At 42.6% G+C, this 4,291-nt stretch overlaps 1 pseudogene; it reads right to left on the bottom strand.

Moving 5' to 3' along the window:
- Window positions 1–1,705: 1,705 nt before the first annotated feature.
- On the bottom strand, window positions 1,706–3,059 carry LOC116634370 (annotated as a pseudogene).
- Window positions 3,060–4,291: the final 1,232 nt, after the last annotated feature.

Below are 4,291 nucleotides of genomic sequence, written 5' to 3'. Positions count from 1 at the left end.
AATCTAACAAGGATACATTTTATAAGAAAATCAATAAGAGAAAATGATTATATTGTTGACTGGAGCCAGCATCCAGAAATGAAAAATAGAAAGGAAAATATCACTTTGCATTGGACGGGGTTTCAGTGTATATAATGTGCTGGGACCTTCTCTTCAAAGTTATTAGGTCTCTCATGAAACAACAGGCAGCAAAGGGATGAAAATACTTCAGCCCTTTTTAAATGTCAAAAACAACCTTAAAACCACTATTTCATCTCTAATCTATTGTTTGAATAAAGTGCAGTTTTCTGTCCCACTGAAATGTTTATATGTTTAAGTTGAAATGTGTTGTGAGCCATTGTTTGGAGATACTCATATTTACAAATGGAAAAAACTATTCAAATAGTGAATTGAAAAAAAAATCAATGATGGATTCTCCCAGATAGACCTCTGGAAAACATGGGAAATGAATTTTTTAAACCTCTGAGGACAGGAGATTTTGTATTTATATGTCATCTACCCAGTGTTGTTTCTAAACAGTGGAAAGAATGAACACATGCTTGGGAAAGAACAATTGGTACACATTACAAAAAAAAATACAAAATACTTAAGATTTTGGAGTGTACTTAATGTAATTGAAACTATCTTAAAAGCCACTTTTTAATACAATGGCTATATAATTCCATCATAATCCTCTCATTGTTCTTCCTTAAAAAAGTATATTAACTTGAAATTGTAAAACTTGATAGATTGTTTTTAACAGGTGTTGTCATTAAATTTGAAATATGCATTTATTACCATAAATGCATCTGATTCTAGATTATGGATTTATTTTGATACCTTGATTCTACTTATTTTTAATTTTTTTTAGAGAGAGAGAGTGTACACGTGCGTGCGGGGGTGGGAAGGGGGGGCAGTGGGAGAGGGAGAGAGAGACTCTTAAGCGGGCTCTGTGCCTGGGGCTGGAGACTGGGCTCCATCTCATGCCCTGAGATCATGACCAGAGCCGAAGTCAAGAGTCGGTCGCCTAACCAACTGAGCCACTCAGGCGCCCCTGGATTCTCTTATTTTATCCTTTTATTTTTAAAGCTTTTATAAAGGTGTATGTAGATACAATTTTTTAAAAAAGACAAATTATTTTAAAGGCTTAAAATTAAGAACAGCAGCTCCCGACAGCCTTTCTCTCCTGAGTCCTCTTCAGTGGCAACAAGTTTGAAATCTTCTAACCTATTCTAGTATTTGTGATCGTGTTTTTGAATAACAACCTTACACTGTTATTTAAATTTTTCTTTTTGACCTTTAGGTATTAACTATGAGTTTCCTACCTTTAATGATGAGGTTTGGCTTTCACACCGTTCCTCCCTGCGAACACCTTCACTCATTTTGGTTAGATCAATATTCAAAGTCTTGGACTATGTACATCCTTTTCACAGCTAAGTCTATGATGATACCAGTTCCTTTATTGTCTGTTCTGGTTATTCTCCCTAGAATCAATAACTCTCTTTCTCTTTTTCATTTGCTTTCATTTTCTGTTTTTGTTCTAGTTTATCCCCAAATCTTAGACAAAGGGGTAAGTTTTCTCTTACAACAATCAAACAAATCATGTGGTCCTTTTCTTTTTTTTTTTTCGCTTGAGACACTGATTGTATTTGTAGGGGGTTAGGGAAACAGTGGAATGAGAAATACAAAACTAGGGAGAGACCAGATGTCGCAGATGCCAGGACCCCTAGAACTCCTTGCTCTCATCCTTGCCATCCATAGACTCTGTTCCCACTTCTTCATAATCCTTCTCCAGGGCAGCCAGGTCCTCTCGGGCCTCTGAGAACTCCCCTTCCTCCATGCCCTCGCCCACGTACCAGTGCACAAAGGTCCATTTGGCATACATCAGGTCAAACTCGTGGTCGAGGTGGGCTCAGGCCTCGGCGATGGCTGTGGTATTGTTTAGCATGCAGACTGCCCGCTGCACCTTGGCAGGTCGCCCCCAGGCACCACTGTGGGGGGCTGGTGGTTAATGCCAACCTTGAAACCTGTGGGACACCAGTCCATAAACTGGATGGTACGCTTGGTCTTGATAGTGGCAATGGCGGCATTCACATCCTTGGGCAACACTTCTCTGTGGTAGAGCATACAGCAGGCCATGTATTTGCCATGACGGGGGTCACACTTGACCATCTGGTTGGAGGGCTCAAAGTGTGTTGGTGATCTCTGCCACTGACAGCGGCTCATGGTGGGCCTTCTCAGCTGAGACGATGGAGGAATAGGTCACCAAGGGGAAGTGGATGAGGGGGTAGGGCACCAGGTTCGTCTGGAACTCTGTGAGGTCCACATTGAGGGCCCTGTCGAAGCACAGGGAGGCCATGATGGAGGACACGATCTGGCCGATGAGCCAGTTGAGGTTGGTGTAGGTGGGGCGCTTGATGTCCAGATGTCCAGGTTGCGGTGGCAGATGTCATAGATGGCCTTGTTGTCCACCATGAAGGCATAGTCCGAGTGCTCCAGGGTGGTGTGCGTGGTCAGGATGGAGTTGTAGGGTTCCACAACTGCTGTGGATACTTGGGAGTGGAGTAGATGGCAAATTCCAACTTGGACTTCTTGCCATAGTCAACTGAAAGCCGCTCCATCAACAGGGAGGTGAAGCCTGAGCCAGTGCCACCCCCAAAGCTATGGAAGATCAGGAAACCCTGAAGCCCGGTGCACTGGCCTGCCATTTTTCGGATTCACTCCAGCACAAGATCGATGATCTCCTTCCCCACAGTATAGAGGCCTTGGGCATAGTAGTTGGCAGCATCTTCCTTGCCAGATATCAGCTGCTCAGGGTGGAGGAGCTGCCTATAAATGCCAGTTCTTACCCCATCTATGACAGCAGGCTCCAGGTCCACAAAGACAGCCCAGGGCACATGCTTGCCAGCCCCGGTCTCACTGAAGAAGGTGTTGAAGGAGTGATCGCTGCTGCCCAGTGCCTTGTCACTGGGCATGGTGCCACTGGGCCGGATATTGTGCTCCAAGCAGTAGAGCTCCCAGCAGGCATTGCCCATCTGCATGCCCACCTGGCCCACATGGATGGAGATACACTCACGCATGGTTGTTCCAACAGGTGATGTTTGCGGAGGGTCGTTGACTGCAGATGCATTACGAGTCTCCAGCAACACCATGAATCCCAGATGGTCCTTTTCTAAGATAACCCCTTCCAGAAGCCCTTTTCACCTTGCTCTTGTTTAGACTGGATCCTGGCTGATGACCTACAAGCTCCCTTTGCCATTTTTGTGTAGACTCCCTGTGCCTTTTTCTCTCTGTTGGATCCCTTGTTTCCTGGATCCCAAATCTTCCTCTTGTTTTATCACCCCTTTGGGTAGTAAGCCTCTAGTCTAGTAGCTTCCTAAGAAAAATGCAGAGAAAGTAATTTTTTTTGTTTTTGCATTTCCAAAAATGTTTTTATCCTATCTTTACATTTGATCAATAGTTTGGCTGCAAATAGAATTCTTTTATGCAAGTGATTTCCCCTCAGTACTTTTGAGGCATTGTTCCATTGTCTTCTTGTTTCCAATTTTGCCATTATGATTTCCTATACCATCCTTTGTATGTAGCCCTTACACCAGAGTTCCTGGATTTCCTCTTTGTTTCTGGAGTTCTGAAATTTCATGATTATGCGTTTTGATATCAGCCTTTTCTTCATTTAACATATTGAGTACTTGAAAAGCCCTCTTCATATGGAACCTTACGTACTTCTCCTCTGAGGGTTCTTTCCTGGTGTTATTTCTTTGATGATTTCCTCCTCACCTCATTCCCTGTTTTTTCTTTGTTAAACTGCTATCATCAGAAGTTGGACTTCCTGAACAGATTACCTAAAATTTTTCATTTTATTTCCTCCACAGTCATATATTTATTTTCTTTATTTGATTTGTGGGAATTTTCCTCAACTGTATCTTCCAACCATTCTACCGCTTTTTGTTTCCATTTCAGTGATCATAATTTGCAAGAATTCTTTACTGTTATTTGACTATGTCTTTTAAAATAACTTATATTTTTGAGGATCTCTCGTTTTTTGATGTCTTCTTCTGTCCCTACATTATTTTCATTTTCTCCAAGTCGGATCCACCCTTTCTTCCTTCCTTCTTTCTTTCCTTCCTTCTCCCTTTGCTGTCTTTCATGTTAGAAGTGTTTCCTAAATGTCTAATGATTTCTGACTGTTCAGTTGTCAGAGTGTCTCTACCATGGGATCTGGAGGCTGTGTTCATGTATGCATGTGTGCCCAAGTCAGTACCAGATGATCAGTAAGCCTCACTGTTAGGAAGCTTCCATTCTTCCAGTGGGG

The sequence above is a fragment of the Phoca vitulina genome, unplaced genomic scaffold, assembly GCF_004348235.1.
Source record: "Phoca vitulina isolate PV1807 unplaced genomic scaffold, GSC_HSeal_1.0 scaffold1, whole genome shotgun sequence".
NCBI classification, from domain to species: Eukaryota; Metazoa; Chordata; class Mammalia; order Carnivora; family Phocidae; genus Phoca; species Phoca vitulina.
Note: the sequence above shows the minus strand (reverse complement) of the source record. Positions and strands in the feature narration are given on the sequence as shown.